Source organism: Ursus arctos, unplaced genomic scaffold (genome assembly GCF_023065955.2).
Source record: "Ursus arctos isolate Adak ecotype North America unplaced genomic scaffold, UrsArc2.0 scaffold_10, whole genome shotgun sequence".
In the NCBI taxonomy this organism is placed as follows: Eukaryota; Metazoa; Chordata; class Mammalia; order Carnivora; family Ursidae; genus Ursus; species Ursus arctos.
Genome location: NW_026622764.1, coordinates 66138634 through 66151369, shown reverse-complemented (window position 1 = coordinate 66151369; position 12736 = coordinate 66138634). Strand labels below are relative to the sequence as shown.

At 41.8% G+C, this 12736-nt stretch overlaps 1 protein-coding gene across 1 annotated transcript in view; it reads left to right on the top strand.

Moving 5' to 3' along the window:
• Positions 1-12736, top strand: part of KL (klotho) — a 42623-nt gene that overhangs the window by 19224 nt on the left and 10663 nt on the right. The window lies entirely within an intron of this gene.

Sequence of the window (12736 nt, the reverse complement as noted above, 5' to 3'; positions counted from 1 at the left end):
GTGGAGAAGAATTTTGGGGGTTTGGTTTTTAGCCTCAGAATAGAAGACCCTATTCAAGCAATTAAAAAACAAAACCAAACCAGCAAACAAACAAAACCCTTCTGGCATAATAGTGGCTATTGAAAATGCCATCTTTGATTTCTAAGGCCATCCCTAGACAGAAGCTACAGATTTAGTAGTTGCTCAACACTGTAGGTCCAAGTGGCTCCTGTGTGTTAATTATCCCTTGAAGAACATTTGTAAACGAACCCGACCAAAGCCCAAGGAGAACAGCTTTTATTGGGGGCTTGAGGTGTGCGGATACAGAATAATCTTTGAGGATTATTTAGGGTCATAAAGGGAGACTGTAAAAAAAAAAAAAATCCTAGACACAGAAATGGACAGAAGGAGCTGGCCTGCGTGGGTTAATCCCATTCTCTGATTCTGATTTTCTGGGGGTGCACAGGGGAGTATGCCTTTGTTTGATTTGTTATTTACTATGGGTTACGCTATTTTAAGTTCTGTGAGGGTAGATGTTAACGGACATGATCCTCCCCAGTAAGAACACATCTGGATTTTGCCCTAGAGAGCTGTAAAATCAAGACTAACACCGCACCATGGGTAATGGGAAAACAAACGAAAGATTCTTGTGAGCACCACCAAGAAAATGCCTCTCCTCTCCTTGGCTTCCAGGCCGTCCTTCCTTGGTTCTGCGTTTTCTGACCACTGCTCACCATCTAACATTCTTTGCAGTAGTGTTTATAATATTCGCTGATTATTGTCTCTTCTGCTAAACTAGAAGCTTTGTGAGGGCAGAGCTTTTGTCCAGTTTGTTGCCTCCCTAAGTGCTGAAACTGTGCCAGGCAGGTAGAAGGTCCAGAAATACTTGTGGGATGAAAATATCCCTTAACTCAGACGAGTGACTTTCGAATAGTTGGAACTTGACCCGCACTAAGAAAGTTGACACATTCACAACTGAAACGAGAGTTTCATAAAGCAGGGCTTACCTGCCCTTACTCCACACAACACACTCTGATAATTTCTAATTAGTTCTAGTCTACCTGGATTTTCAAAAATTGCTGTGGCTGCTCATAACTTGATGTCACTGGAATGACACAGACTGGAATCTGCCATGAAAACCTGTGACTTAAGACAGCGTAGAAACTGCTACCACACAAGGTAAATGGGAAAGAGGGAGGGAAAGGGTGGGCAGTTGCTTTCTACTACCAGCTACTCCCTAAAACATTATACATATACATATATGTATCTATATATACATGTATATATATATATATAGAGAGAGAGGTTTTTTATTTATTTATTTTTTTTAGAGAGAGAGAAAGAATCTTAAGCAGGCTCCACGTCCAGTGCAGAGCCTGACACGGGGCTTGATCTCACAACCCTGACATCAGGACCTGAGCTGAGACCAAGAGTCCGATGCTTAACTGACGGAGCCACCCAGGCGCCCCTCCATAAAAGATATTTTATATTTCCGTAACCTTACGCTGTCTGACAATGCAGAAACCCTCGCATGCTTACACGTCACTTTTTCTTTAGGTGGAAAGTGTTCTCTACTGCAAGGGGAACTGAGTTATTTTGAAAGCAAACAGCCGCAAATGAGCCTGTGAACTGATAAATGATGTTCAAGTCTCAGGGAGAGTCAGTCAGTTGGCATCTGATGTTGATAATTCCAAGCGGGAAAATTAGGTGAGGAGACAGAGGTAAAACATTTAGAAAAGTAAAGCTGACTGTTATGAGAAAAAGACTTTTCTCAATTTTGTTGAAATCAGAGAGCAGCTGTTTCATGAGGGTATCATAGAATTACGTTGGTGATATTAGTAATAGATGTTTACTGAAAAGATTCCAGCTGATGGATGAACCACAGGGTGCTTTTGCTGACCGTGTGATAAACATCCCTTATCTGAATTCTTCATCTTCCTGTTTCTTTTTCTCAGCTAGCCTGATGTCTCCCTACCTGTTCCTTCACCATTCTCATTTTGTTGCTGTTAGAAAAACAGATATAAAATTCAGGGATTGGAACTCCTCTGTGTCTCCGAGAACATGGTGATTAATGGACTAGGTAGATTGTGGTTGCGAGCCAGATATTTTGTTAACAACCTAGCATCAGTGATTTGGAAGGATTTTTATAGCAGCATGATTGAGTATTAAATAGAATGAATTAACTGATGTTGATTAGTTTTATACAGATAAATGAGGCAAGAAACTTAATCTCTGATTTATTGATGTATTTACTCCAACTGAGTTATGAAATTTTTTACTTCATTTGGAGAAAGTTTATGCTTAGAAATAAATGAATAAGGCCTTTTATGTAACCTACTTCGGAAAAATCCAGACATAATGATTATAGGTTACAAAACTCCAAAATCACGCCATGATTTAAAAAAATATACCTTGGCCTTTGTCTTGCCCGGCTGTAAAAGCATACCTTTACCTTAGTGGGGTCTTATAGAATCTCAAATTTGGTTATATGTGTATTTAGGAATTCTACATTGGCAAATGACCAACCCCAACTAAAACTAGGTTAAGGAAGAAAAAGAGATTTTATTCAAAAGACACTGGGGTAATTCACAGAATTGGAGAACAATTCCAGACAGTTCAGAGATTGGACTTGCAGGTAATTATTACCATCAACGGGTGGGGGGCAATTTCTCTCTCCCTCTCCCTCTCTCTCTCTCTCATGCTCACATGCTTGGGTCTGCTTGGCTTCTTTACATCCTGCCGCAGAGGGTCTCTTCCCATGCCAAGAAGTCCAGATTTACTCCAGAGGCAGGAGAGACACTTGCCTCTACTATGGCAGAAAAATCTCAGGGGGAATCTCTCATTGGTCTGCCTTGGGTCATTCAACTCAAATGACTCCTGTCTTCTGTCTATTTATTCTATGTATCCACATATGAGTCCATAAATTAGGTAATACTGCACATGCGTTGTCTGTAGCTGAATAATTTATTAAAATGATTGATGATGTTTTGTAGCCAGCAAATAATTTGTTCCATTTAATCCCTTAGTCTTGGATTATTTCAACTGATCCTTATTGTTGTCCCTTTAGATTGTTTCGCCTAATCTAAGAACTATGTCTGGCACATAGTAGCTACTCAATAAATATTTGACTAAAAGAATAAATAAATAATCTCTTATTGTGAGGTGTTCAGGTTGTTTCAATTCAACCCTTGTTGATGAAGAGCATATGGTCTTGGTGAAGAGACACGAATTTATGAAGAACTATGAAGAAGCTTGGTATCTACTCCAAATACGTGTGTTCAGGGTGTGGTGGGAAAGGAATGTCTAAATGCATCCATGAAGCCAAACAAGTCTTCACAGAGGAGATGAGAAGGGAGCTGAATTTGGGAGGAGTGGACATTTACAGTGAATAATGGGGGGAAATAGCACCAAGAGTAAGCAGGGTTAATTACGGACTCTTCTTAGAAGAAACAAATCTAAAACAGAAGGCGGGGAAGGCTAGATAATAAAGGAAAAGCAGAATGTTTTGGGATTGATGGGTTGTCATCCAACATAAGCCCTGCATGGCGGATATCAAGAAATTGACTTGTCTGTGGTAAAGGAGCTGGGTTGGGGAAGTGATGAGATAGGAAACGCATACGGGTATGAAACTGTACTAGTTCTTCCTCTTAACTTCTGAGAGGCTGTAAGGCTTGGTGCTCAAAGTCGAAATTCTACATATTTAATTTGCTAAGTCCACAGTGAGTCACGCAAGGTCAGCTGTTGCCTGTTTCCATACATCTGTCTGACTGGGTGTCAGGGAAGGTGGACGTGGGGCCTTGGGCATAGGTTGGGGCCCGGATGATTGAGGCAAGTCCTGGGCAACGTTTGGGGAACTGCACACAGAGACCACTGATTACAGTATTTTTGAGCATAAAATTATAGATGGCTATGTTTTGGAAATTATTTTTATGCTCTTTTAGATGGTTGTTTTGTGAAGGCTGCTTGAAATTCTATCTGAAGAAACTGCTGTTTATAATCTACAGAGCTGTGCTGATAGAAATAAGAAGGTTAACTTGGTCTACAAAAACGAACATTGGGTAGTTGGCATACGCGTAACAGCACAGGGTGGCAGTGACTTTGAAGAAAGTCCCTGGACATATAATCGTGATTTAAAATGTGTTTAGTCCTTTGACCTTTCTTAAAAGAATGTACCTTTAAATTAGAACTAGACAACACCTCGAGGTCTCTTCTTGGGTAGGGAGTAGCCACAAACTAGCTGTTTTGAATTATTTTTTGCTGATGGGCTGCATTTCAGATCTTTAACCATTGGTCGCAGTCAGTTTAATTAAGATTATTTGTAGGATTAAATTAATCCTTTAAGCATTATTCCATTTCATTTTTTAAAAAATCTAAGGAATGATAGCCAAAAGTGACCCTTTCAGTGTTACCTCTGAAATGTATTTGAATGATTGTTAATACCATCTATCAATGTCTTCTCCAACTTTTGACTTATCTACCCAGCCACCAACCAGGCATCTTCAGTGAGGTATCAGACCCGTGACCCAAACAGAACTTGATCACTTTCCTGCCCTAATCCTTTACTTGTTGCTTTCCCTGTTGTCCTTGATTCTTTCCCTGCCTTGCAAGTCATGTGCAATTCATCACCAAGTTCTCCTGGTTCCACCTTCCATGATAGCCTAAATCTGGCCACTTCTTGCTATCTCCTTTGGTCTAAACCCACATTATCTTTTGCCTAGACCACGGCAATGGCTCCCTAACTGGTTTTCTTGCCCCTGTCTTGCCCTCCTGGTGTTTGCCACATAGCAGCCAGTGATCTTTTAAAAATCATAAATTATATTACTACCACACTTGAATAATAAACTTACCTAGCTAGTCACATTATAAATGCTTTTTATATACTGATTTACTTACTCCACGTAAGAATAGGAACTTAAGGTGCTATTCTTGGCCTTATTTTACAAATGAGGAAGCAGAGGCACAGAGAGTTAGATGATGTGTCCAAGGTCACACAGCTAGCAAGGGCACAGAATTAGAGCAGTCTGACTTAGCTCATGTTCTTAACCAGTGTTTAACCATCTAGTGAATTTCACCTTATTTAGAAAAAAAATCCAAACTCCTCACTGGGGCCTACAAGGCTGGGCCAACCTGGTCCCAGCCTGACGCAGGTCCAGCTCCCTGAGAAGCCAGCCTTGGGCGAAGAAGTGCTTGAAGAGAAGTCAGTGAAGGCATGAGAGCAGAACCAGGGAAGGCGTAAAGGAAAGCCATGTTGCCATTTCAGTTTGATCCCCTGCGGGACCTCTGGACTGTAAGTTGTATCCCACAGTTGCTTTCCAGCTGGACTTTTGACCTCCTATCCCTGTCAGTCATTGGCAATGGCCCCTCTTGGTTTGGAGGTGGGAGTGGGGGCTAAATACCTGTGTCTCATCTCCTTTTTAGGAGTTGCCCCCTTTACTTTCTATATGGTTTTCCTCCAACCTGCCATGTTCCTGCCAGACCCACCGATCTTTCTTTACACTTGCCCAGTCCTCTACCCAGAATGCGTTTTCTCTCAGGTCTCACTTAGCACCCTTCATTTATGCTGTTATTGATAGATGTCTCCTCAACCATCCCTGCTAAGAGAAGCCTTTTGTATTGTACCCCTCCATTCCGTCCCTGCCACGTCTTGATCTCTTCCTCAGTTGTATTTCGAGTATCTCTCTTCCTCCCTACAATGTAAGCTCCATGAGATCAGAATCTTATTTTGAATCCTCTTAATTTCTAGAAACTTAAAAAGGTAAGTAGGACAACATTTGTTGAATGAATAAATGAGTGAGTGAATAAATCAGTATTGATCTCTTTACTTAAAAGCTAAATAAGCAAATTTTTATTTATTTAAAGACTTAAATTTTTTTTTCATATTTATTTATTTATGTAAGTAATCTCTACACCCAGCATGGTGCTCAAACTCATGACCCCGGAATCAGGAGTCACATGCTCTTCTGACTGAGCCAGCCAGGCACCCCTTTTTTGTTAACTTTTGATGAGCAGATTATAATTTTGATGATGTCCAATTCATCAATTTTTTTCTTCTATGATTAGTGCTTTCTGTGTTCTAAGATCAAAAGGCTATGTGTTGTTCTGCAAGTTTCATAGTTTTATCCTTCACATTTGGATCTGTCTCAAATGAATTTTTAGGCAAGGTGTAAGGTTGAGTTCATTTTTTTTCATATATTTTTCCATTTTGCAAAAGAGTTTGTTGAAAAGGCCTTCCTTTGCCATATAAGTGCATAGCTGAATTTGTTAGAAATCTGTTTGCATTAGGTTTATTTTTGAATTCTCGATTCGTCTTTGATCTATTTGTCTGTTCTTATGCCAGTATCACACCATATTGGATATTATAGCTTTCGAGTAAGTCTTGAAATCCAGTCGTGTGAGTGCTTCAACTTTGTTCTTCCTTTTGCAATTTATTTGAACTGATCTAAGTCCTTTGAGTAATCATACATTTTAGAAACAACTTATCAGTGTCTACAAAAAATGTGTTGGGATTTTGTTTGGGATGGTGTGGAATCTAAAGATCAATTTGGGGAGGATGGATAACTTCCAGTGTTGAATCTTCCAATCCATAAACATGGTATCTCTCCCCTCCAACCTTGTACCAAAGGTCTTAGCTTAAACAGTAAGGAAATCATACAACAAAAGGCAGAATTAAAATTTAAAAAGTGGTGTCTTTCTCCTTTTTCTATTTCTTCTTGAGCCACGTTTGGTATATTTCTAGGGATTTGTTCATTTCCTCTAGGTTATCTTATTTGTAGGCATACAATTTTTTATTGTATTCCCTTATAATCCTTGTATTATAGAAGTAGGTCTACAGAAAAGACCAGTAGTGATGTCCCTGCTTTGGTTTCTGATTTTAGTAATTTGAGTCTTCTCTCTGTTTTTCTTAGTCTAGATAATTTCTCAGATAATTGTCTGGATACTTCATCTTGTTTATATCCACTCTAATCTTTACTATTCCCTTTATTCTGCCAGCTGTAGGTTGAGTTTGCTCTTCTTTCTCTGTTTCCTTCAGGTGGAAGGGTTAGTTCTTGGTTTGAGGTCTTTCTTTTTTTTTCATGTGGTCACTTACAGGTATTAAAACGTCCTCTGAGCACTGCTTTTGTGGCATCCCATGAGTCTTGGCATGTTGTGGTTTGATTTTTATTCATCTCCAAGTATTTTCTAATGTTCCTTGTGATTTCTTCTTTGACCTATTGATTTCTAAGAATGTGTTCTTTAATTTCCACATTTATCTGTGAATGCTATTGATTTGTCATTTCACTTCACGGTGGTCAGAGAAGATACTTTGTATGATCTAGTCTTTTAAAATTTATTAAGAATTGTTTTGGATCCTTACATATGGTCAATTCTGGAGAATGTCTCATGGGCACTTAAGAAAAATGTGTATCTATTCTTGTTGGGTGGGCTGTTCTATATGTCTGATTAATTTATAGTATGTCCAAAGTCTCTCTTTTCTTGTTGAACTGCTGTCTAGATTTTCTTTCCTTTTTTTTTTTAATATTTTATTTATTTGTTTGACACAGACAGCACAAGCGGGGGGGAGCGGCAGGCAGAGTCAGAGGGAGAAGCAGACTCCCTGCTGACCAGGGAACCCGATGCAGGACTCGATCCCAGGACCCTGGGATCATGACCTGAGCTGAAGGCAACTGCCTAACTGACCAAACCACCCAGGCACCCTGCTGTCTAAATTTTCTGTCCATTATTAAAAGTGGAGTATTAAAGTCTGGAACAATTATTATCAAGTTATATATTTCTCCCTTCAATTCTATCAATTTTTGCTTCATTAATTTTGTTCTCTTGTTGATGTGCGTGTGTTTATAATTTTATATATTCTTGATGGATTGACTCTCTTATCCATAGGTAATGTTCCTCTTTGTCTTTTGCAATAATTTTTGACTTAAAACTATATTTTGTCTTATGTTAGTATTGCCATTCCATCTCTCTTTTGGTGCATTTAAAAAATATTTGTTGTGTTTAATCTCCAGTTATTTCAAGGATTTTTGTATATATATTCTGGATAATATAAATTTTTCAGAACATAGATTTCAAAATCAACACTGAGGCTGGGAAGGAAGTGAAGAGGATATCACACACCAGTATCTTCTGCCCCAAATTGGATCATTAGTGCTTTTGAGACAATGCAGTATTATTCTCAGATGCTTACCATGCCAAATTCCTTCTAATTTATTTCCTTAATGGTGTGTGCCTGAAAGCTCTCTGTCTTTGCAGGTCTCAGAAATAAAATACAACCAGGGTATCTTATGAGAGAGTTTTCCCATTCTGGATCAGAAAAATGTTTGCTTCTGTCCCAAACTCTGATCTGGTTCTTACTGCCAGCCTTCATTCCTCCATATCTGTTTATTTTACTTATTCTGCCCCAGACACTTTGCTAGAATCTGAGAAGAGAGAGATAAAAGAGCCAGTCAATGTCTTGGAAACCCCTATAATCTAGACTTGAAGGCAGCACAATATGGGGAAGGTGTTTGATAGAGGCCAGCCGTGGAGACACGTGCAATGGACTCTTAAGGGCAGAGAGAGGGAAGATGTCAGGGAAGACTTTCCAGAGGGGTGATGCCTGAGCTGGGTTTTGAAGGGGCATGAGCTGGGGGGACAGGGAATTGGAAAACTTGGGAGAGCTGTACCTATGAAGGCATAATAGGGGACTTCAGACCTTCGTGGAGGGTTCAGTGAGCCGGGGACTCAGGAGCTGAGGCAGAGACCACAGGGCACCACAGAGAACAATCAGGCAGGCGTTATTTAGAGCACGGCTTTCAAATAACTGTCACGGACAGTTCAGCAGGGCCAGCCATCTGGCTCCAATGAGCTGTTTTCCTTTCTTAAATTTGAAGTTTTTTCTTACCTCTAAAGCAATACATGAGTATGGTAGGAAATGAAAAAATAGAGATGAGCAAATTGAAGAGAATTATACTACCCGCAATCCTGCTACAAAACCTCTTTTAACAACTTATAAATCATTCCAGGTTTTTATGTACGTGTTTTTCTTTAATAAAAAATACTGTTAAACTCTCCTTACTGCTTTGTAATCTGCTTTTCTGTTCAGTTAGTTTTTCAGAAACAGTTTTGACATGTTAATGGACGTTCTTCTGTATTATTTATAATGTCTGAATAGTAGTTTATCTTTAGTCATCACATTATGTGTTAAAACATGCATATATAGGTGTGAATATATTTGAATATTGGACATTTCAATTGTTTCCAATATTTTACTATTAGAAATAGTGTGTAGGTGAACATTCTTATGCACCCCCTTAATCGCTTCCCTGCGTCCTTGTCAATAACTTTATTAAATCTCAACCTTGAAATGACAAACTTGTAAGATGAACGCACCCAGAATAATCAGAAAGCAATGAAAAACGAGCAACCATGTCCCTCTTAATCATCCTTGGCTGTTGCCACACCTTAAGTGGTGACCTTCCTACGCCTTGCCTTATAGTAAGCAGTTGTTACTCAAATCCACCATCTGAACATGGAATGAAGGTGAACGGAGCAGCCTTCAGTTCCGTGCAGCAGACCCTGGGGCCTCCACGTGCCAGGGAGGGGACGAGGGGACCCCCAGGGAGCTCAGTCGGGGCAGGAAGGCGTCATTACCCGCCGCAGGTGATGCAAGAGAGTTATGCCTCAGACTCAGGGGGCACCCAGAGGAGGACGTGCAGGCCGGTGCGGCAGGTTGGGTGGGGGTGGGGTGGGGACTTCCTGGAGAAGATGCCAGGCATGGGATGACTCCAAGTTGGGCTGCTGTGGAGAGTAGTCAAATGACAGATCAGGTGGGGGTGGGGGGTGGGATGAGTGGTTAAGGCAAGTGATAATCAAGACACTTTTTTTTTTTTTAAGATTTTTATTTATTTATTCGACAGAGATAGAGACAGCCAGCTAGAGAGGGAACACAAGCAGGGGAGTGGGAGAGGAAGAAGCAGGCTCACAGCGGAGGAGCCTGATGTGGGGCTCGATCCCGTAACGCCGGGATCACGCCCTGAGCCGAAGGCAGATGCTTAACCGCTGTGCCACCCAGGCGCCCCAAAGACACTTTCTATATTCTTTTGCTTTCTCCAGAGAAACAGTTCACCTGTCCTTCCCTTTTTGTTCTCTTCAGCCCCTCAGTGCATTGGATGATGCCAACCCACACTGGTGAGGGTGATTTTCTTTACTCGGCCTACCAGTGCAAATGCTAAGCTCTTCCAGAAACGCCCTCATAGACACACCCAGAAATAATGCCGTACGGTTTGTTAGATTAACGTCTGTTAAGTGGAGCCCAGTGCTGTACGGCGAGTCTCAGCTCGACAACTGACCACAGGAGAACCTGAATAGAGAAGTTTGTGACTCACAGGTCCTGCAGGAAGTACACGGCCTTCGGGGGCCACTTGGGGAGATCAAGGCAGAGCGCAGACAAAGAAAAAGGCAGGACTTAAATACATGCCTGGGCTAGGGCCGGACTGGTCAATTCCACCCAAAAGACGGATCTTGGTAAGCCCCAGGGGGCTCTATCTAAAGGGCCCGTGAGGCATCCAGGTGCTGGAAGGGAGGGGAGCCTGTTGATCACGAGGGCTGTTCTGGAGGTCATGTCAGGAACTGCCATTTGCTTGTGATCCCGGAGGCTGCTGACTGGGGCATGCGCTTGCAGGAGAGGCTGGTGTCAGCTTAAGGTCCCCGAAGGCCACTTGGCCAAACAAAATCGATGCTGAGGCAGCAATACCGTAGCGCAGCTTAGCTAAACCCTTGACAAATGTTTTACCAGCTCTCTGGGGCGAGGGGGGGGCGTCCCCTTAGCCCAGGCAAGTGGACACATAAAATTAATCATCAGCTTCCCAATGCTGCAAATTTATACTTCTCTCAAATAATCAGCTACTTACTAGACACTTTTACTTGCCTCCTATCCTTTCGTCCTCATCGTGTCCCTGCGGGAGAACACCTGCGATTCCTGTTTGTACGGAAGTAACTGAGGCTCATGCTGGTAATGGATGGGGGAGTTGGGATCCAAACCCACGGCTCTTCTAATCCAAACCCCAAGTGGTATCACTACATCGCTTGGCTGTTCTTCGACTGAATTCCTTAGCAGGCGGTATGCTATGCTTTACGGGCTGTGCTTTCTTTTTTTGGCCTGCTGGAATATGCATTCGTGGAGACCTTACCGTAGGCAGACTCTGTGTTAGGTGTTCTATGTACATTACTTAATCCTCATAACATCCCCGTGAGAGACGCAAGGAAGTTAGTCTCACCTGCCCAGGGTAGGTAAAGTGTCCGCGGTTAGAGGGGTGGCCCATCGGCATAGGCCGTTCTGTTGGAGGACTCCTCCTTCAGCTACCTGCAAAACGGACCCAGATTCAGAAGTTCTTGGGCTGCTGTCACTCGTGCCTGGAGTCTGTCACAGCATCTGTTCTATAGAGACGTGACTGTTAGATTTAGGACCTGAGTGTCTGTGGGCCTCCCTGGGCCATGGTAGGGAAGTGTCCCGGTCTGCCATTCTGAGGACTAGCCTGAGCTGCTCCCTTTCTTTTCTGGTCAACTGGTGAATGACTCGGTGAGATTCCCTGACAATGGGGAAGAGAGAGGTCGGGTGGTGGGGGTGAGGAGGATAAAGGTGGGAGGCGTCACGAAGCCGGCAGCCCAGCACGATGGAACCCCCGTTTCTCGAACCACGTGGGCAAATGCCACTGTTCGCCTGCTTCATTTTTTACTCTCTGTTTCCTTCTTAGCATCTGGGTAGTTGCTTCAGGTCATGAAAAAACACATTCAGTGGAATGAAACAGAGTAGATATTTACCAAGAAACCAAAAAACGAAAGTTAGACATAAACTGTTTTATGCCATTGAACTATTTGGCTGAACTCATAAGAACAGTGATGAGATCATTCTTGGACACCTGCACCGAAATGAGCCACGAGAAGAATATTTAGGAAAAATGCAGAGGATATTTGGCATACTGAGGGAACGAGCTTCTTCAGGCCCAGGGAGTGGGATGAAATTGGCATAATCATCTTGGAGAGTATGAGTCAAACAGAGAATTGGAATGGGGTTTTTCAGGGAGGATATATTAGGGGAGTAAAAGGCTGATAAACAGCACTTGTATTTGTAGAAAAATAGGGGGGAGGGTAAATCAAGGAATGCAAAAGTGAAGAGAGACGTAATTCAAGTAAGGGAGGAACAACCCTGTAATCCTCAGTCTTTGTGAATAAAAGGAAAACAAGTGAAAAAAAAAAACCTATCAGAAGTCAGTAAGATTTTATGGGAATATAAAGGTTATCTTAGGGAAGTAAAGCCCATTTCATTGCTGTAGGAAACTCCCAGCTGAGCGCTGACTAACATTGGACATCTGATCTCCTTGAAGCTGCATTTGGGGGATTCTTGCTCTTGGCTTGTACCTTGCACCCTGGGTCCTGTGGGAAACCAGCGCTGTCCCAGAGTTCCGGAGGGTGGGCCAAGGTTAGGTATTGGAGTTAGTCCTTAATTTATTGTGCTGACTCTTCTTAGGGAAGAATAAAGATTGTGGGAACATGTGTTAGGATTTTAGCTGTGAGGCATGAACACAAAATATAAAATTGACTCCAACAGCTTGAGTCAACTCGAAAACTCCCAGTCTCTTAGGATAAAAAAAATACATAATCCTACTTAGAAATTCCTGGCGTGATCATAATACAGAATTGGTTCTTCTCATGAAGCCTATTAATGAAAAATTACATAATCCAAAGTCAATTAAGTAGTAAGATATTATAACAAATTCTTATT